Source organism: Falco punctatus (genome assembly GCF_963210335.1).
Source record: "Falco punctatus genome assembly, chromosome: 6".
Classification (NCBI taxonomy): domain Eukaryota; kingdom Metazoa; phylum Chordata; class Aves; order Falconiformes; family Falconidae; genus Falco; species Falco punctatus.
The window spans coordinates 44,262,565-44,285,167 of NC_137585.1; positions in this window are offsets into that span (position 1 = coordinate 44,262,565).

The window sequence follows — 22,603 nt, forward strand, 5'->3', positions numbered from 1 at the left end:
TTAGCTTGCATTTGTTCATTCCTGAGGATCTGCCTCCCCAGTTTACTGACATAGCTAGCTATGCTGTCATTCAAAAGCACTCAAGTTTGTGTAGGGAAAGGGGAGAAGCTGGTATACTGAAGTGCCTGTGGGCAGTTGGGAGGTTACATCCATTGAAAAGGACTATGTCTGCAGCAAAGAGGTCTTTCCCTCAGCAGTTTTGTTCAAGCTGTGAAACAGAATGGGGTACTCAATTATTTATTTTAAGATAAATAGTATGACTCACACTTGCACCATATCAGAACTGGTTTGATTTAAATGTAGTCTCTCTCCCAGTCTATGTATGTCTACCCCAGGAAAAGCAGCAACAGCATAAGGGAAATTATTATTTCACTGTTCCACCATTTCCTGCCAGACTCCATCAACATGAGAACAAAACTGTCATGCAACATAAATAAGGTAATATGAAAAAATGGTCGCTGAAACTAGACTAAGCGGTGCTTTCAACATGCAGGAAGATTCTGCTTTGATTATATTTGCAGTTGTCAGTTAATATCTATCTGACAAAGAGAAACAGATTTCTTTCTCCCTCCCTTCGAATCTCTTCCCTCCAATATTTATTTTACTGAAGTCTCATCAAGTTATAAACACCAGCTCAGAGCTCTTCTTAATTACTGCCTAAGAACATGATTGCAGTGGATCAGCAAAAGTTAGGCTAATTTTAAAGTTTTTGTTTTCCAGCTTATTTGTGGTATGAGAGGGAGATAGGCTATGAAATTGCTATCTGATTGAATTTCACCATGAGAAAGTTTTCAGGGCTATCCAAATAATAAAAAATGCCTCATTCAATTCCCTACACACAGTGTGAGTCTCATCACTGTAACATGGGTTATAGCCATGCAACTATTTCTCTGGGCAGATATAAGCTAAATGTATTTATCTAGCAACCTCATAATCAGAGCTGCCAGGTCCACAGCTGAATGCTCTGGTCTTCACCTCACTTTTTGGAATGAAACAAGAATCAGGTTACCATAAAAGGAAAGTAAAAGAGACTGGAAAACAATATGAAGTAATGAAATGGAATGTATCTCAGTGATAAAAACCTGTTCATAATAATTATATTGAGTAGTAATTTCTATCTTCCCTCAAGGGTCTGTACTGGGACCAACACTATTTAGTATCTTCATCAACAACATAGTGGGACTGAGTACACCTTCAGCAAGTTTGGAGATGACATCAGGCTGAGTGGTGCAGTTGATTCACTGGAGGAAAACAAGGCCATCCATAAAAGACCTTAAGAGGCTTGAGGAATGGGCCTGTGAGAACTTCAACAAGGCCAAGTGCAAGGTCCTGCACCTGGGTCAGGGCAGTCCTCAGCATCAATACAGACTGGGGGATTAATAGATTGAGAGCATCCCAGTGGTGAAGGACTTGGGATAACGGTGGACGAAATATTTGACATGAGCCAGCAATGTGCACTTGCATCCCAGAAAGGCAATCATATCCTGGGTTGCCTAAAAAGAAACATGGTCAGCAAGTTGAGGGAGGTGATTCTGCCCCTCTCCTCTGCTCTCGTGAAACTCCCCCAGTTGCCATACTGCATCCAGCTCTGGAGTCCCCTGTACAAGAAAGATATGGACCTGTTGGAGCAGATCTAGAGGAGGGCCATGAAAATGATCATTTTCATTGGATTGAACATCTCTCCTATGAAGAGAAGCTGATGAACAGAAGGATGGAACATCTCTCCTATGAAGAGAAGCTGAGACAGTTGGGCATTCTCATCCTAAAGAGAAGGCTCCAGGGAGATCTTCTTGCAGTCTTTCAATATATAATGTCTCATAAGAAAGAGAGACTTTTTACCAAGGCCTGTAGTGACAGGACAAGGGGCAACAGTTTTAAGCTGAAAGAGGGTAGGTTTGCATTGAGCATAAGAAAGACGTTTATTTATTATAAGAGTGGTGAGACACCGGAACAGGTTGCCCAGAGCCACTGTGGATGTCCCATCACTGGAAGCATTCAAGGCCAGGCTGGATGGGGCTTTTAGCAACCTGATGCAATGAAAGATGTCCCTGCCCATGGAATGGGGGTTGGACTAGATGATCTTCAAAAGTCCCTTCCAACCGAAACCATCCTGTGACTCTGTGATTCTATTAGTACAAATCTTTTCAGGATCTTGGTCCCTGGTGTGACACCTGATAGATGGGCTGTTGTATCTGATTGAGTATCTTGCAAGAAGGAATTCCTCACCAAGTAACAAACTAGAAATTTGCCATAGATTCTATTGAAATTCAGTTCATCTGTGTACCTAGCCATGCCTGAACAAGACTTCTATTCATTACATTTAATTTATTATATTTATTTATATTCTATAGCTATGCTAGAAATTAAAATAATGTCAGCATGAGCTGAAGAGGTTTGATTAAAACCTAGAAACTTTATTCAGTATCTTAGTCTACTCCATACTCCTATTGAAACATTTTTGTCTTCAAATATCATAATTTTTTTTTATTCTTTCAGCACCTCCATTTTTTATCAATAATCTCACTAGAAGGGTTATTGCTGCAGAACTTCCTGCTGAGATCGTATTAGGAAGCAATGGGAGTGTCACAGAGGAATATGCTCTTATATTTTCAGTATCACCTTTCTCCTTTTAATTTCCTGTCTATTTGTATGGGAGGAAGGGGAGAGCCCAGAATCCAGACTTAGTAGATTATCTTCCTGTCATTCTCTGCTAATACAAGATGCTTCCCTGCATGGCATTAACTACTGTTTTGCCAAGTCATCAAAGTCCCAAACATTCTTCCCAGGAAGACTCATCTCACTGTTGCAAGTCTTGTTTCATGCTTAGCCAAAACAGTCCTTCTAAAGGCCTTCCATACAAATCTATCAAAAAGTAACACCCAAACTATCTTCCTTCCTTGGAATTTAACAGCCTTCAGTTATACAAAGATTTCTGTGAGAAAGCAGTTCGCTCTGTGAGTATCACAAGTAATTGTTACATCATACAGTTAATCCAGAAACCCAGTAAATTTCAGCCCCAAAATTTCACAATCCTCCTTTAGATAACTAAAAAAGCCATAATGAGCAGAAATGTGCAAGCAACATCAGCTATTGGTTTTGTTATAAACTTCAGTACAGCTTCACAGGAGTGAAGGATTATGAAAATTTGTATTTGTGCAGATGTTTGAAGATAAAAGCATAGAAAGTTACTTTCTATATATATATGATGGCTAAGTAGACAACAGTGGACAAGAGCCTCTAGGGCTGAGAATCCTCTGTCTGAACATACAATGCAATAGCTGTTCATTACATAAGACACAATTTCAACTCTATCCATTGGGGAGTCTTTTTTTGTACGGGTTCCAGTTTGAGTGCCTGTATGACATGTACAGAGGCATGTATATCACATGTATAAAGGCACACATACACACATGCATACACTGTATGGGCATTTCCTATCACTTAATTTCCAAACCTGTCTTCCCAAACAAAAGCAATACTAATATAGAGCTAATGTTGGGAGCCTGTGTAGTTCAGTAATTTAGAATTAATTGCTATTAACAGCAGTTAATATTATTAACTTTTAATGAAATTGTTAGTTGTATTAATATTCTACAAATTTTAATCTTTAATTACATTCAAACATTTTTTAAAAAGTAATAAATTAAAAATTAAATTCAACAGAAAACATGATGAGACATGTAAATATGCAATTACAAACAGCGTATGTTTTTTAAATATTCTTTCTCATACAACTAGAAGGAAGATTAAAATATTTTAAAATCAGTATAGCAAAATTTAGTACTAGTACTACTAATTCTATATTCCTTTATCACTACCATAATGACAATAATAATCTAGTCCTGGGAGTGTTGCCTTCCTGATTGTTTCTAGCAGTTTTCTAGAAAACTTGATAAATATTTTGTACAAAAAATCTGTCCAGGTTTTTCTTTCAAAGTGCTGTATTTTCAATTCCTGTGAATATCACATTTAGAAGGTAAGCATCAGTTCCTCATTGGAAGAGTCAGTGTTTCAGAAGTTAACATTCAGCAAGGCTACATCCCTTGTCTTCAGCTACTACATGCCCAACAATTCCTTAATACATTTATTATTGTTTTTTCAAATCAAATCAAGTATGTTTAATGTGGTCATTCCTGTAAAAGGAATGCATTTCTAATATTTTGCAATCATGACTCATACATAGTTCAACATAAGCAATCAGCCCATGTGATCACTGTGAATATTGACTTGCAGGAACCAAGGAAGTATGGGGCTTTCCAGGTCACTGCTGCAGTGTAAGCAACTTTTTAGAGAGATGAACTATTATTTCTGTCAATTCACTTGCATCAAATCACAGAAAACACAGAGACCACAGACAGAAACCCTAAGGAACAGGAGTTTCTGGTGACTGACACAAAACTGTGCAACATGTGGACAGTGTGGGTGAATAGGGAAGTTGTAAAGACATTAGAAAAAGGATAGGATAGGCTTTAGCCAGTGAGTTTAGGGCTGCTTCAGTCCTCTGGCACAAACCACTGATGTATCAGAAACTATTACAGCTAGGTTTGTGCCCTCTTAAAAATTCCCCATTGTGACTTGCTTTCCCTTGGAACTGGCCTCATCCCTGTCAGGGTGTATATTTACCCGCATTGACTTGTGCAAGTTAGAACAGATTTTCAGTGAAATACCATTTGAGGTAGGCAGGGTACCCTCTGAAGATCATAGAGCTGGCTGAAAATTTTATGGTGGAATAATTTCATGAGAAAATGTCAATCCATCAAAATCAAAAGGTGCTGTGCAAGGCTGTAGGCTTCACAGCCTTCTGGCAAGTGTTGTGTCATGATGACACTAGCCAGGCCACTGAGCACCTGTGAGCCTCATGACATGCCTCAGGGACCTTAGGGCTTTTGCAGGTTGTGCAGCTTTCCACACTTCTGTACCCCTTCCAATGGTGACAAAGCCCTGGGATTGCAATCCTTCCTGAAGGCTTGGCTTCCCCTGCTGGTGCAGGGAGCCCGGCAGCCCTGAAACCCTGACTTACAGCCAAGGCTCAGAGGCCTGCCTCTCATGCTCATTGATCTTGGCTCCTACATGACACAGGGGCTTCTAACCCTTTGGCTGTCTCATTGACTTTGGTTTTACAGCCAAGCCAAGAGCTGTAGTGCCTGGCTTTCCACTCACACTTTCACTATGAGTTTGCTAAGCCAGCTGATATGATACATTTCTAGTTTTCCACATGTAGGCATCTTCATTTTTCATTTCAAAATAGAGCATTCTTGGTCAGCAAGTCTGCACTGTTGAGGTGATGCCAGTTTATCTTTACATGTATTCTGTAAAGCCACAAGTCTCTAAAGGCAAAACCAGCTGCTCTGCTCATCTAATCAAACCACCCCCTTCTATGTTAAAGGGTCTACTAGTAAAAAGATGCTTCTGACAGAAAACATTACATCTATATGTTTTTTGCTAAGAAAGGTTGGACCAGGTGATCCTTGAGGTCCCTTCCAACCTGCTATTTTATGATTCTATGATTCTATATTGTTTTATCTTTGTACTGTTTTTAGGGATAGGGATTTTTTTAGGTCATACTGTTGCTGTGGCAGGTAATCTCAGCATGCCAGCTAAAGTCAATAGACACGTGCCTTCTGCACACTGGCAAGACTTGAGTTAGGGGTTATCCCTATATTCTATTTCCATTTTATGGAAAGAAAAGCCCTCAGTATATGACAAGTGACACTTAAACGGCCAAATATAACATTTGTTTTAGGCTTCACCAGCAAGAAGCTCAGGTGACACTTCCGCATGGTCTCACACCCTTTCTTTCTCCCTGGCACAAAGCTAACCTGCATCTGCAGTGAAGACTGGGTCAGGGAAGCAAGGGAACAGCTGTTCCCCAATGGTGTGACGAAGAGCCAATGTTGCAGTGGTCAGTCATAACAGCAAAACTTCCCTAATCCCAGTAAATTCACCTGTGAATAGAGTACCAGAGACATTTTCCATCTTCCCTGCTGGAGCTAAGGGAGCAGACTGTGAGAAAGAAAGAAAGAACTATTCATTCGTTAAGATTAAACCCGTCTAATTTCCCCCACCCCACCCCACCCCTCACCTCCACCCCCACCCCCTTCCATTTAAAAGCAAACTAGAAAGATTTCTGAAAAGTTCAGGAGCCTGCTTAACTCCAGTAGCCTCATCTAGAATAAGGCTCAGAGCTCTGCTGCAAGGTAGCTGTGATAACTTATCATTACCACCCTACTGCAGATCACTAAACAAAACCAGTTAGCTTCATATTTCCTTTTTGAGTGATTTTCTTTCAATGTTTAAATGGCCTGGTCAGACATCCGAGGGTAGTAACAGAATCCAAAATAACTTGAAGAGAAGTCAAATAGAAAATTGTTAACATTGGTTGCAGGTGCTAGTTCTGCACCAGCTCCTCTAGTTATTGTGTTTATTAACTTTAAAATCACATTTCCTATTTTTTATTTATTTGTGTCTTCCTTTTGACTTCAATGAACAACACAAAGAAAGCAGAAACCTTCACAGGAACAGACAGACTTTGTGTTGTGTGATTTTTCACACAAAGGTGCTCAGAGGCACCCAGATCACTAATTTAAAACAGTAGCTACCAATTTTCATGCAGATTGAAGCAAAATATTTTGTACAAATTATATATTACATTAAACTGATTGTGTTTTTCCTAATACTATGTATATATATCATAAGCTGAAATGTGACATTGACATATGTACCTGCCTTCCTCATTGTTTCATACAACACTTTCACTGGTTGGATTTCCTTGTAAAGGCATTTCAGTGTCCCATTGAGGCTAAAGAGAAAAGTTACGATGAGAAGTTCACAGGAATTGAGCTACCTTATGTGATTTTTCTCCCCCTGTTCTAAGTTCTTCACTTCCTCTTCTATATAGTTTCTTTGGAGTTCATTTAATCAGATATATTTTCATCCAGGGAGAATGTAATACCAAATATTTAATACCTGTGAAAAATAAAACCAGCACTGATACTTCACAAGTAAGGCGGTCTGCTGTTCCTAGATAATAATAGATTGATGATCATTAAATACATTTTCAAGAACAGATTTTGTAGAATACTTTGCAGGTCCCTGAGGTTTCCCTGTTTTCCTCATACCCATTGAAATGGCTGAAATTTCACACGTGACCTGCCTCTTTGAAAGCGGGATTCCAAATGAAAAACAGACTTTGTTTCCATGTGAAAATCCTTCAGGGTCAGTCAGAGGTTCCCTGGGTCTAAGTGCACACACACAGCTCTCAGGAGATCTTCACTCTGGCAAGCTACTCTTGGTTCCACTTTGCTCTTCTGCAAGAGACGCGGGGTTTAGAGCCTCTGGAGGGACAATGGGGTTACAGTTCTCTGAGCTGGCCGGCTGTCTCACCAAGGCACACTGAAGTTTTTGCAGAACTAATGTGGGGGTTGGTCTCTTGCCAAAAGAGCTAGAATTTGAGGTCTCCTCTACAGTATTCCTCCTAATACGATACTTTCCTCATTTTTTGGAACTACTGCCTCTTTGTTTAATACCTTATTATTGCTAAAGACTTAACAGCAGGGAGTTTGGGCCCTTTATATTTCTAAGAAAGACAGAAGGGAGCTATAGGAAACCTAAGCTTTCCTTCCTTGCTCCTTGTCCCCAGAGTACTTTTTTTGAACGTATGGCACGTGAGATGAAGCGCTCATCCTGCAGTCAACGAGCAGCACCAGGGGACGGATAAAGCAAAGATGCAGTAGAGGGCAGGTTTATACTAACACAGCATCATTGCCCTGTGGTCTCCTCCACTTGCTGCCTTGTGGCCAATGGCCAATGCACCCCATCTGGGGTAGTGCTTACAAACCCACAGCAAGGTTGTTTTGATAGCTGAGTACCTACTATGTCTAAAGTGATACAGTGCGGTTATTTGAATGAGCACATTTTCCTCTGACAGAGGGATCTTCTCAAGGCAGCATTCCCTGACTTCTGATAGTTTTCTTACACTTTTTTTTGGTGTTAGTGTTGCAGAGAAAGCTCAAGTATACTCTAACACTATATCCAACACAAGTTCAGTTCTTTCCAGGACTGCAGCTTGCCTGGTCAGGACTAGATACCTGTCCTTAATGAATTCAATCAGAGCTTTGCCCAGACCTTGGCTGAAACAAAAACATCAGGGAAGGGACCACCAGTGGTCTGTCATACATATAAAATAATGTCATCATAATTTTTTTAGACAAATAAGAAGGTCTAGATTAGACTAGTTTCATGGCCAGACTCTCCAGTGTGAACACCACTGTTAGCATTAGTGGTGGTCAGCAGCAGACAGGCCACACAAAGGGGCAGAGAAACAAGGCAAGTCAACACAGAAGTGCAGATCCCCAATATCACTATCCAGTAGTCAGAGGCTGACTAACTCTCACAGCATGAGAAGTAAAATAGCTCTGGGGTTTTGTCTGATAATTGTAATAATTCTGGAAATTCTTGCTGCTAATATTTTTTTCTTCCTTAATTCTTGCTAAACTCCTCTGTGACGTCCTCTACCAGCTAATATTCACTTATATATTTTGGAAAAAGCATATCCTTTTGATTTACTGTCTTTCTGTCTCGCTTAAGGTCTCTCTGGTTTTGTGGTGCTGGGCTGGGAGACACAAGGCTTCAGTCCTGACTTCCCACATGCCCATCTGGAAGTTGGTGTGGTCCAGCTTGCAGCTAAGAGGCTGGACCATGGTCCACAGGGCACTTCCATCCAACCTACTTCTTAATCCCAGGGAGCAAGGAACAACGTGCACAGGCAGCACACACAGTTGTATGTCTCCCCCTGTGTCTGTGACACCCCAGCACAAACCACCAAATTCTTCTTACTTCCAGCCTGTTAGAAAGGGTGAAGGGCAGTGGTTGTTGCTGAGTGGGAAGGGGGAGGAGAAGATGAAGGAAACACTGATCTAACCTAAAGGTAGAATTTAATCCATGCTACATAGTGTGAAGTATGGAAAGTATGCTTCAACAGAGCACCAAGACAGAACACACAGTAATTAGTTCATCTGAACTCATGGAAAATTCCCCATCTTTTCAGAAAGACCTAACAAAAACAATTGGCATTTGTGAGACATACTCCTTGTGCAATAAAAATTTCAAGGCTCCTTGTTCTGTCCAAGCATGATCAAAATAGATCAATATTGCAAATACTACCTCCCAAATTTCCATCATTGTTTACATCTGATTCTGAAATACCCTCAGGAATATGCCAAGCTGTAATAACCATCTCTATGATGTCAATGATTTCCTAGTCTGATGTGAGATATTATGCTGATGCATGTATCTGTCTCCCTGTAACATACTAGGCAGAGTATTTGGTAAGAAAGGACACTGCAGCAATAACAGTAGTCAGTAATTCTCTTGGCCTACCAGACTCTACTAATTTAAAATTTCTGTCATATAACCAATTGCTTTGCACTTATGCTGGCTTTCAATAAGTCAGTTCAGCTAACTTAGAGGATCCTATAGATTTTAAAGATGCTGTGAAATTCCTGCTGAATACACATAGCCATTTTATAACTATCAAGCAAAATTGTTATAGATGGTTACCCACAATATACTATGCTCTTTCAAAACTAGTCATTTAATGACTGCTCTGCTACTAAATTCCTTAACTTGTCCCACTAGAGCAGATCATTTTGCATTAGTTTTTGATGTGCTTAGAATTACCTTGGTATTATTTTTCCTCATTTCTTATTTATGGAAATAAAAATTTATTGTCTGCAATTTTCTTAAATGCAAAGAATCTGATACAATAAAATGCTCTTGTATTGAATCTAATATAAGTTTGTTATTGAAGAAACATAAGGTCTGCCTTTAATTTTAACTATATTACTGTTACTAAACTATGCTCCTGACTGAGATGCATGTGATCTTATGTGTCTTTCTCCTTTCGTTCCTTTGATGAAGGCCAGTCTATAACTTTATTTGAATTCACTGCAACTACTACTGTACTTAGTCTTAAGTACATAGTTACATGCTTGACAGGAGCGAGGTTTTTCCTACTAGTATCTCTTACAATTAGGACAAGAAAAGCATGGGTAATACTCTCTGTGGAACTCCAGAGTCTAATGAAGGACATGGCTGAACTAGTTACTTGATTAGCTACAGAAAGACCACCCATATTTGGAGCTATTGACTAGATCCCAGCAGCAGATGCCTTCGCAAGGCAAGGGTAGGCTTCAGAAAATTACAAATATATGTAGCAAGGCATCTAAAATCAGTTTTTATTATGAAGTAGCTCTGTGCATACTGAAGACAAAGAAAGACAAAAAAGCTGTTCAGTGATATGAGTTAAAGGCAAAGTTTTTCCACAGCAAGTGGGCAGATGTAGAAACCATTGCTTGAAATCTGCTGACACTATTCCTTCCACAGCATGAGCCCTAAGTGAAGTAAGCGCAGGCAGGGGAAGGGTTACTGTTTTCCCAGCTGTTCACACAAAAGGACACTTTGCACCTGTTCCCAGTGAATGAAAGTTTGCTTTGTGTAAAAGCAGTTCATCACCGAAGCCTTGGCGTCAGGGTGGTGGAGCAGGCAAAGCCCAGGCCCGTTCTGGCTGGAACCAGCGTGCTACAAAGGAGGAGGGAGGCTGAAGGGCAGGTCCATTGCAATCAAGCTTCATTAGCTTTAATGTGTAAACAAGCCCTCACCTGAAGGTTGATGTCACAGTAAATGCAAGCAGCAGAGATGGTCAGCTAAGCGTAAGCAAAAGATGTGTATTTTTCACTTTAATCCCAGCTCTATTTAGTTTACTGTATTTGCTCAAGGCTGGCTCACTTTTCCTATCTACCAGTGAGCTATTATTCAGAAAAATCTGAGCTACGCTGCCCTGTATAATTATAAAACAATGTACTCCGTGCTTCTTTTGATGTACTCTTAGATCTACATCTCCTAAATTCTGATTTGTCTCAGACATTGCCATTAGGTTTGTGCCAGGCCCTCAGCTGGGGGAAATGAGCATAGGTCTGTGGAATCTTAGGGGAGCCCCAGAAGGTCACACCAATGGAGACCATTTCGGCTGTCTTGAAGAAGTTTGTTCTCAGGTGATGCAGTCATGGCAAGCACATGGACTATGGTCAGAGCTAGGACCTAGACAAGTATTTCTATATTAAAAAAATAAAAAGAAAAAAAGAATTTAAAACAGAATCCCATAACTAAAATAGAAGCTTCTCCTTTTCTCATATCAAAGTGGTGAGCCAGCAGTTTAAACACTTCTCAGCACAGGGGTCAAGAACAGGGCACATGGGCCACCCGTCTGGGCTGGTGGCAGATCCAGACTTCCTCTACATCTTCACCCATCTGACCTTCAGAATATATCACCTCCCACCCCCACTTTAATCCCGGGGTCTTTACTTTGGAGCTTATAATAAATCAATAGACATTAAAAGAAAATCCCTGTGGGAGCAGCAGTTGTGGCCCTGTTATAAAAGCTTAAATTCTTCACCTGTCACTTGAACAGCAAATAAAGCTTGGATTCCCCACTCCAGCCCAGATTATGTAAAACTATTCAAATCCTGAGCGACAGTATTTATGAAGACAGCTGTTGGGCTCTCCAACTGAGGGAGGCAGGGGCAAATGCTGTGGAGTCCAGTAAGAGCTGTCCTGCTATTCACCCTCCCAGGGATCCTTTACAATGCCTTTTTTCTCTCTCTCTCTTTTTTTTTTTTTTTTTTTTTTTGGGGGGGGGATTTTTTTGTGTGGTTAGGGTGGGGTTTTTTTTGTTTTGCTGTTGTTTTTTGTGGGGTTTTTTTGTCCAGGTGGAGGGAAATGATAAATCAGTCAAAGAAATGAAAAATTCCCAAACCAAAAGTTCTCAGAAATGCCCTTTAAACTGAGCCTGATTCAGAGACAGTTCTCACTCACTTCTCCCCACCATTTTGGGGTTTCATTACTCGTCATAGAAAGTGGCAGAAGGTGGTGGGGTGAGATGCCTTGTGAGCTGGTCATTTGTCAGCACCATGTAACTTGATACATTTCTGGGAAGAAGATTACACTAGAAAGATGCTATCATGTTTTCAGTCAATCAAATGTTTAACCACTCCCCTTCATCTCACGGAAGCTCTGCCATTGCCCAGCATTGCCATTCTTGGTGGCATTTCAAACTACTTTTACCAGCAGGGGTTTGGAATTCAGTAAAACCAAGTGGTTTCCCGTGGCAGTGGTTACCATGCACTGGGGAAGGCTAGAGCAAGAATCCCAACCACTCACCATTACAGTCAATTGTGACGGCCCTGTTGACTTCCCTGTGTTCACTGGGTTCTGAATACCCATGCTGTAATTACAGGAGTAATTGGAGAAGCCCCTGTTTACACCTCTCTTTCTTCAAAGACTGGGCTTCCACAGAAGTCAATAAGGAATGTGTTTTTACTGGGAGGTGGATCAGGCCAGTGAAGTTTTACTGAATGTGCAGTGTTCATTTGACCTGTTCACAGAGTGGTGAGGCACTGGAACAGGTTGCCCAGACAGGCTGTGGATGCCCCATGCCTGGAAGTGTTCAAGGACAGGTTGGATGGCAGGGGCGCTGGAACTAGATGATCTTTAAGGTCTCTTCCAACCCAAACTATTGTATGATTCTACAATTCTATGATTCTATGACCTACATCGTATCTGAGATCAGCTCTAACAATATGATGATAAATCTCCAAGATGCATAACAAAAACATACGCATAACATGCCTATTGCACTATGACAATAGTCTTTTCAACCTTGTCTTTAGTTCTGACCAGGAACTTATTTCTTTTTTTTGTGGCATTTGTACAGTTACATTTCAAATATACAGACCCTGGCCTTTAATTTGTTTGATTTGGCAACACAGAGATGCCATAAAACAGTACCAAGAGGAAATTTGGAGATTTCCCTGCACAGAAGCTGTCCTGTTGCAGTCAGGTCAAACTCAGCCCCTCCTCCTGGCACCTTCCAGGCTGACTGGCAGTGCAAGGCATGGCCACAGCCCTTGCACTCCCACTGCTCCTAAACCAGAATCACGTTTGTCTCATGTAATATCAGCCATCAGAAAGGTAGGTGCTTAAACCCTTCCCAGCCTAGCTTTCTGAGAGAGGTTGGATGAATTGTCCGCTGGGGCTGCCTTATCTACACAGACTACAGAAGGCAGCTGAGCCCAAATTACTCTTATGTGGCTAAGAGTAAGTAAAGCCAGTCTAGACCTAAGGGGTCATTACACAGGATTTCAAGCTGCCACAGAACTGAAAAAAAAGGGAGAATTAGTTTTCTTTAGTGTCCTTTATTCTGTTGGCCTACAAAACACAAGCCAGTGCATTCAGAGTTGCAAATCTACCTATCAAAAAGTTACACTTGTGAATGAAACTTTCACAGATGAGAAGGCAACAAAATAAAAGCAATAGCAAACATGAATTCTGCTATAAAGAGAACTGCTGTACAGTCTTTCATATAATGTAATAAAGTTATATGATTAATTTTAAACACCAGAATTCATGTCACTGTATTAGCGTTTACTTAATAATGAATACTTCTTTCTGACTGGTCTGGTTATTGTCTATGAATTTTGAGACAGTGGATGGGCAAGCAGAACACATATACCCCCTAAAATAAACTGAACACTCCTAATCCAGAGACACTGTCAGCTTCCTTTGCAGAAGTGAGGAGCATTCAGTGCAAAATAAGTTGAAATGAGAATGGAAGGCACACAATCCTTCACAGAAAAATTCTCACATATGCTGCTATATTGCATTTATAGCTAATTATTTTTTCCATGTGAACAGCTTATAGATGCAAGTTTCAATTATAAATATTTTTGCATATGGCAAAAAATAGCAGTTAGAAAATGTTTATCCTTCCCTGATTTGCCTTGTCAAAACATACACATTCATTCCTTTGTTTGTCTTGTCTTCCTGAGAAACACCACTGTAATGCGTTAAGAAGCTTCACAGCAGAAAGGGAATGGGAGTCACCATCAGGTTCCTGTTCTGCACCATTTGCCACCAAATGACATACTCTAACAAGGCTGGGACAAGAGGAGGGAAAAAATGACATCTAATTTGAGAAAGGGTAAGTCCCTCCCTGGAGTTCAAAGTACTTGGGTTTTTCTCTGCCCCAGAGAGGCTCAGCAGCAGTCTCTCAGTGGTGCTGCCCGTTGGCATGTTCTGGATAAACACTGCAGTTACTCTTCCCAATCACATTCAGGTTACAGACACCTCTCCCCTGTCCACTGATGTCAAGACACTGTCCCAGACACCTGGCACATCCTGGGATCATGCTCAAACTGCTTGTTAACACAGCAGATATGTTAAATGGAATCAGCTTGGCAGTTTAAGGTCAGTCCCTAGAGATAACATTATCAGAAGAGCCATTTGTCTCCAGCGGGAGCAAACACAGGCATCTATCAGACTCCTTTCCACATCCCTTGCTAGAATCTGATAGGAAAAAAAATCCCATGACACCGGAATTCAGGAATCAAGGTTCTTGCTACCTTTATTTATTGACAGTGGTTTGTTTGATTTTATAATATGTCCAGCTGTCTGGCTTGCAGCACTAGCAAGGTAGCAACAGCTTTAACCAGAGGAGTCTCAGGAAAAACCCAAATCATTTATGTAATGTTTCCCTTTCATGCTGCAACAGCATTCAGATCTGGCTGTGCCAGCGCAGCAATGCAGGCATCATTACCCAGAACATGAAGCTATACAGTTTTCGTCTTTATCAAGTCCTTCATTCTTTCCTTTTGAACTATCCCAGACTTCAACACACACAGAGTTCAGAGAGAGTTCAAGCTCACTGCTTACACCAGGAGGGCTGAAATCTTTGGTTTCCATTTCACAGGGATTGTTGCAGGTTCACAGAGCGGGTAAAAGACGACACCTAATATTTGTGCCAGCCTGGCACTCACTCCATGCTGCTCAGCCTCCTAGCTCTGCTCCTCACAGAGCTGGGATGGAAATCCATTTGCAGCTAGAAAAGCTTGGCACATCAAAGGGATGCTGTCAAAGTGGTAGGCCTGAAATGCTATCTGTCCTCTCTTGTCTACGTTTGTTTGCAAAATCCACGTTAACTTTTCAATATAGAAGTGTTTTATATCCAGGCATAGCATGGAATGAATACTTTTCTAGGTCAGTATTAATGTCAGAATCAATAATAGTCCTAGTCTGGTGAGTACACAAGGGAAAAAAACACCCAGCACCAAATTACCCACACACGAAAAAGAGGGAGAGGGTGAAGACATCTTAGGAAAGGAAGAACTTCCTTTGGACTTGCAGAACAGCATCAGAAATGTGTATGAGAAAAAGCACTTTTTTGGAAGTTAGGGAAATGATATACCATGAGCCTTCTCCAATGTAAGCTTCAGACCTCATCTTTAAAAGAAGGCATAATATATTTTAGCTTATTGACTTATTTGTGGTCTGTAATAAACAATGTATCATATAACAGTCATCATCCATTAGACTACAGTGCACCCTAAGGGGGGTGGAGGGGTGGGGTGGAGAAGTAAATACTGCAATCCCACAAATGGAAATGTTTGTGACAAATGGAAGATGAAAGAATTATCCCTGAACAATGTGTTCCTAATATTAAAAAGTGCAACATTTTTTTAAATCTTCTGTTGAGTCCTACTGAGACATTTACTTCAAGAAGTAACAGGTGGTAGTAAAAATAACAAAGTACTGCTGCTGAATTAACACACTGTTTCATTTGCTGCTTTAAAATATGTAGTACCATTTAATTTAACCCTTTGGTTTTAACAGATTAGGTAGCTGATCTTTTTCACACCAGTGTAAGTAGGAGCATGCACCTTTCAATTTGCTCCGAGAGCAGGTTCCAGCACTAGGCATGCAAGCCATGGCAGATGGCCTGTTCGTGGGAGGGCTGGGGTGGCTTTCACCCTACAGAGGGTACAGCACTTGCTTCTGGACTTGCAGATGCTCCCCGCCTGACAATGTGAAGGTTCTGCCCTTTGCCAGGTGCAGCCTGTGCTACAGGTAAGCAGCCAGCAGTTTGACTGGACCTTTTGCTCACTCTCATTGGCTCTGACCAGTGCAACGTGGTCACTTGCACCTCGTCATGCTACAAATAGCAAACAAAATCTGCCTTTGCATTCCTTCACCCCATGCCTTCCCTCCAAATCAAATGGGTCTTGTAAGTGCATTTGGGCAGCAGGTTTGCAGAACTGTAGGCTCCCTAAGGCAGAATCAGCATCATCTGATTTGCCTGCACAGGACCCAGCAGAATGGGGCCCTAAACCTAATTTGCTGTCTCTAGGCACTACAGTAATATCACTAATTTAATACAAATGACAATGAGAAGAAGGGACACACTATTTACCATACTGACTTCTTACCATCCACAGATGCTTGGCAGGACTTCAGATCTGCATTTAGGGAGTGTGTAGGCTTTGCTGAAATGGCCATTCTTTGTACAAATATGCCCCCAAGCAGCAATAAAAAGAAACAGATGCAGATCAACACTAACAAATCACATACCCACTGCACTATATATGTAACTTCAGGCATCTGAATAGTCCTACTGGCTTTACATCTGTTACAGAAGCACAGCATTATTGAGGGCACTGTCCTCTCTCCCAGCATCAGCTCTCCCCAAAAGCAAAGTCTGAAGGCAAAGGGAACAACACCTACATAGGAACTGGGGGATACCAGAGAAGGGCAAAGTGGAGTAAAGCCGCCTTCTTTGCCTAACAAGCTCTCAGGTTTTGAGACATCCTGTGAAAACTTGCTATCTCAGCTCCCTCTGCTCCCCATGGAGAGACAGAGGGGGTGGGCTGATTCATCCATCCCAAGACCTAAGGGGTCTGTTATGAATCAAGGTGGCTGGAGCAGAGGGGGAGCCTGGATGACCTGCTTACACTGATATCCCGATTTTTAGATTACTAACGTTGGGTGAAATAAATCTCATTCTGATGGCTGGCTGAGTTCTCCTGCCTATCACAGCATCAAAAGTGAAGTGAGAGAAGAGTAAGTACATGCCTTTCTGCCTGGTGCAGCCAGAGCTCAATCAGAGCGGAAAAGGCAGTTGTGACCTGTAGGCAAGCAGTAGGTGCCTAACTTTGGTATCATGTCTCCTTCCTTCCGCTAACTGCACAGAGACAGAGCCTGGCAGCCCCATCTAGGAAAGGCTCAAAGTACTTATTGTACTCTTTATCTTAGACGCTGTCATAGGTGTGACAACAAAATCATTCATGTGGATGAGATGACCCAGAACCTCCAACAGTTCTCAGGAGAGTTATGGATTACAATGACGCTACACATTTTGGAGAAGGGTACAGAGAGGGCCAGTCAAAGTGACTGACAAAATAGAGTCCATAAATCTATTTTAGCTGCAAATGGATCATATTTGATTGCAAACTTCTGTAAATAAAGCCTTCTATTAAAAAAAAAAAAAAAAAAAAAAAGAAAAAGAAAACTGTGGTAGGTGGGGTATGTGCTTGTTTATATACCTATGGCTTTCTGTAGGAAGCCCCAGAACATTGGTGCTTCTTCCTGTTTTTGAGCTGCCCTCTCGTGTCGTGTGATCAGGTGGTTTCGACTTGTATGAATTCACACCACCATTCGTCTGCATCCTCTTGGCATGTACAGAGACTGAGAGTCAATGACCTTCCACACTACCTCCACTGCCTCTCTCAAAGGATCTATTATGTGGCTCACTGGAAGAGTACAAGCCTGGTTCTGTTTGAGTCAGCATGACTCTTACAGTATAAACACTGAAAAAAACCTCTCCATGTAGCTAGTCTCATTTGCATTAGTCAGGAAAGGTCAAGGCAAAACTGGAGTCAGGATAAAATTGGTCAGTTTGGAATCAGTCCCACTTGAGCCCAATTTCATGTTTCCGGGGGGGAGGGGGAAGGGGGAAGAAAAAAAAAAAAACCAACAAAACCCCCCTCACTACATCGCCTCCTGTTATCTAAATACAAAGTTTAGTGAATGTTGCTATACATGCCACACAGATGCATTTACATACAGTAATTCCTTGAGTGCCTTAAGAAACTACCAGCATGAGTAAGGAGACTCTGCAGCTACCAGAACAAATTCAAAGGCTGGAGTTTGTATTCTTTCCATTTCTATTTATATTATAGGGTTGGTTTATTCAGTGACTTGCCTCTAAAATTAGTGGCAGTCCCTTCTAGAAATACACCCAGGCCAACAGAAGATACCAAACTGGCAGCTTCCCACTTAGTACCCAGACCCACTGTTGTGGATTCAAGAATAATCAAAACAGCCTGAATTTCAAACTGGGAACAGGCAGACAAAGCTGGCTTGGTGTGTTGTTGTTTTGCTAACTGAGGCAGAAAAAAGAAAGTACAGTGTACCTGCTTTATCTGAACTAAAATAATTAAAATACCAGTTTGTAGAAAGAGTAATTAGATGCATTACTGATGAAACAGCAGAAGAAAATGGCAGTTTGTTAGCTGTCTGTTCTTCATGGGATATCTGTCAGTTAGAAATTTGATGTCCCCATTCCCTTCAGCCCCATCCTTCCATCTGGCAGCAAACCCTCATGAAAGAACCAAAAACCAACCTGAGACAGACAATGAAATAACCTCCAAACTTTGTGAATTTGAGGGTCCAGGAGGCATAAGAAAACACTTTACATTACTGTTCCAGAATTGTAGGTGCCCAATAGATGGACAGTAATATATCAGAGAAGATATGTTATTCAGTAACACTAACTGGCAATGATTTTCTTGCTCTATGTTATTCTAGCCTCAGTACTTTCCGTTAGCTGTCTGCATCCCCATCTCAACCATCAAAAGTATAGTGTTTTCTGAAAGATTAGAGAGAGAAAGATTTAGGGTTTGGGGGGGGCTGTTTTCATTTTTTGTGGGGTTTTTTCCTTCCCACAGCAACTCACTGTCCTCTCCTTTCTGCTGGACTGTTTCTGGAGTGGAAAAAAAATCTCCCTGCTCATCATACATAGATATGACCTTATCATTTTTCTCTGAATATAAATTCTCTAGTACACATTAAAGTGGAGATTTTTGCAAGACTAGCCTGCTTTTCTTTGGCTGAAATGAAGGGTCATTATGGCTCACATCTTTCCATTGATGGTGATCGTATGAAATCTTTCAGAAATACAATGCATTATAAGTTCCATGAGTCAGCCATGGACTTCTTTGTCAATGCTTCATAAGAAATGCTGTGTTTGTCTTCACAGGGACACAGGTGATGCAGGCAGCAATAAGGCTTAAATCTAAACCATTTTATTTCAGAAATGGTTGCTCCTTTGATGCTCCCTGATTCACAGCCATGTAACCTTTTATCCTCATCTCCCACAGTTCCCCACTGCCATCCTTTGATTTCCTATATCCAAATGCCCAAATGATGACTCCAGCTTTGTTTCCCCCAACAACTCTGAATGTGTTAGTATAAATAGTTTTTTCTCCTCCTTATTTTTTATTGTCTTATCTTTCTAGTCCTTATTGCCAGCCTCCTAAAGCTGTTCATCTTGTCTTCTCACCAGCATTTACTCTTTCACAGTTCAGTCACTGCACAGAGCCCTGCAGTACCCAGCAGGGCAGACACAATTTCTGCAGTAACACATTCCTGCACATGAGTTTGTCACTGCCCCTGAATAAACTGTTACTCTAGAGCAACTGGGAAGATGTAACTTGGTGTGAAGAGAACTAAAAAGTCCAGAAGCCAAGGTCCCTGTCTCAGGAGGAAAAGTTTTGCCTGTCCAGACTCATCCCATCCCACGTCTTTCCTCCCAGTCTGAGCTGTTCTGCCCCTCCATGACTAGGCATGGCCACCTCACAGCCTGGCTTGGCCCCAAGAATCACAGAATCAGCATGACAGTGGCTATGAGGGACAGAGGAGGGAACACGTCTGAAAAGTCTTTCTGCTGCCTTGCTCAACCTTAATCTCCAGTGTATTGAGCCATAGACTGAATGAAAGAACAAGCTCTGAGACTTCCAGGTAGAACTGCTGCTTCAGCTCCTGCATCGTACCCACTTTCAACACCGAGCACAAGCTGATTACACTTAGCAAAGGATAAAGAGATCATGCAAAGGAAGAGCAGCAAACAGAGTGGGGCCAGCAAAAGTCTTACAACTGGTTTATTTGCTCTGTGCATTGTATATACAATGACGAATGTTATGTTGCTCCTATGCTGAAGTAATAGGGATGTGAAGACACCAGCTAGACAACCAAGGGTGATGATCCGCTCCTCCTCAGTACTGGCAGTAGTTCCCAGCTGTTTTGAGACCTCAGGGAAACTAATGTTGATCTCTGTGTTGATTGCCCTGTGGTGTGAGAACAAGAAAGCAAAGGATGCTCATTGTAGTCTTTTACTATTGACCTGGAATCAATTTGCCAGCCATTAGTTACATAGTCACCTTACACAGAGTAATATATAGAGATATGCTTCTCATTGTCCACCTGCTGGAAGACCGATCTCATTGTTGGCAGATGCGACACAACACTAGGAAGTGACATGGCCAAGCCAAGCAACGGGGACACACCTCAGCCAGGGCAGCATGCAGTCACCCCAGAGAAGTCTGAGAAGTTGCTCCAGAGCTTGCAAATAACACTTCAGAACAGAGTGTTGCTTGAACATAAATGTCCTTAGTCTAAAATAATAGACCGAACTAAATAAATAGACTTTGCAGTGAATGCAGCAGAAGGTGTAGGAATGTATGCATTTTCCCTTCAGACGTGGGCACATTTGCCTTCAGACAAACTTTGTTTGAAGTTTCAGACACAAGTGTCATTTCTTCTAAGCCCAGGCATAAAAGAACCATTATTGGCATCATCACTGTGAAACAACAAGGAGACCCAGGAAGGACACAGCCAAAAGAAGAAAGGAAAAGGGAAATGACATATAATGATACAGTGATTCAAAATCTCTGCAGAGGCTAGCAACCAGAGCTTGAAAAATTGTAAAACAAAGATAAGACTTTGAAGTGGTGAATGTGATCTGAAAAGGTGGATTGTTAATACACAGCAGTATGATGTGGATAGAGTGAATGTCAAAGGACAGCTTGGCATCATGTATAACATGGAGCATAGCTCATTTCTCTGTTTCCTTGGTCTGCCTGCTCACAAATAAATTCTAGAAACTTATGCTGAGGCAAATAACTCCAGCTCCAGGGGAATAATTTCCTGACTTCTGCACAGAGTTCATTACTCAATAGGTAAGATAAAATGGGGGAAAAAACAACCACAAAACCCTCTCAGCAATAGAACACTACTTATAAGAAGAGTGATATCATTTTTAGAAATTAAGAATAAGTAGGACAAAACAAATATTTCTGCATATTTTGTAAGGGATTTTTGAAGATGTATCTTAGAGCACTCTAAAAAACCCTCCTATACACATGCCAACATGATGGCTTTTAATAAGGAAAAGGAAAGCCAATTCAACTTATTTCTTACAGTAAAAAACAAAAAACTTGTTAACAATTTACTATCAGGAGCTTTACTTCTGTCACTTCTTTTAATGTAAGTTGCTAAGCTATTTAAACAGTCTACCTCACAACTCTTTAAGTGGTTCACAAACTCGTATATAATTGTCCTAGTAATTTAACATCTGACTTGAGAACACAACCTAAAATCATTAACACTTTGCTTCCTCTTTTTATTCTGTCTCTTTCTAAAGCAATAGATTCATACAGGCAGTTCTGTGTCTACCTGCCTAACAACCATATTTAAAATCTTTCGTTGTGTTGTTCATCTTAGCATATTATCATTACTTTGGAAGTATGCACAGTTTGACAGCACAGGGTACCATACTGTAAAGTATTCCCAATACACAGATACATAAAAACAATTTCATTGACCAGGAGATTTTTTTTTAAAAAAATGTTAATTCTTTCTCAGTACAGAGGAAGGAACATGATAAAATGACTTAGCAGACAGAATTTGGATCAGGGAATCTGGATTTACCCTTCCACCATTTTCCTATATATAGCAATAGAGCCTAGTGGACAAATAAGACAGTCAAGTAATACTTCCTTTTAAAGGCTACTGTAAAGCATAAATCTGTGTGCTTTAAAACACATGTGATCTTATATGTGTGTTATATGTATAAAGTATAAATCTGTGTGCTTTAAAACACAATGATAGCATATTTAAAAGAAGATTTAAGAGATTCTCTGTCTTGTCCCCTAAACTTTTGGTGCAGAACTACATTCACACAATTCTGCTTTCAAAAAGCAGAGAGAAATGTCATACAAAGAAATATTATACAAACTTAAATAGAATAAACTAAAGCCAAGGTGCTGTACCTAAGTTTGTTATAAGTAGGGTAGAGAAACTGTCTTTGGCATTCAATTAGGTTCAAAGATAGAAAACCTCTTGTTTATGATGCAAAGTAGTAGGCTCATATATCCAGCAAAAATAAAAACTGCAAGTTCAGCAAAGTTCTTCAGCAAAGAGGAAGGAACATGATAAATAAAGAACAAGAGAAGAAAGCACCCCAGCCATACATAAGGGAGTCTGTGCTCAACCCTCTGCAATTCTCCTGTGCATAGACAGTATTTGCAGTTTCAGCCATATTCAGTAGTAAACTCCACCTATTCTGTATATCAATGACATTCTCATGGCAGCTGAGAATTTGGCTAAACTAATAAGTCTGGTCTCCATCAAAACGGATTATTTCAAATGTAATGAGATA